Source organism: Eimeria mitis, genomic scaffold (genome assembly GCF_000499745.2).
Source record: "Eimeria mitis Houghton genomic scaffold, Emh_scaff3741, whole genome shotgun sequence".
NCBI classification, from domain to species: Eukaryota; Apicomplexa; class Conoidasida; order Eucoccidiorida; family Eimeriidae; genus Eimeria; species Eimeria mitis.
In genome coordinates, this window is record NW_013572082.1 from 3,925 (window position 1) to 4,144 (window position 220).

The 220-nt window shown below is 41.4% G+C and overlaps 1 protein-coding gene across 1 annotated transcript in view; it reads left to right on the forward strand.

Moving 5' to 3' along the window:
• The window catches only part of EMH_0069060 (uncharacterized protein), a gene marked incomplete at both ends in the record, with an annotated part of 4,650 nt that overhangs the window by 3,397 nt on the left and 1,033 nt on the right, over window positions 1–220 (forward strand). The window lies entirely within an intron of this gene.

Below are 220 nucleotides of genomic sequence, written 5' to 3' on the forward strand. Positions count from 1 at the left end.
CCTAAACCCTAAACACTAACATCTGGGCCCCGCATATCCTTCACTGCAGCGCCTACAGTACTAACAAACCCTAATCCTAAACCCTAAACCCTAAACCCTAAACCCTCAAACGAAGAAAAAAGTAAAAATTGAGGTGTCTGTACACTGCAAAAGAAAAGGGAAATTAATTAGCTGCATGTACACCCCATCTATATATCGCCAAAGTGTTTCGTATTCTGTG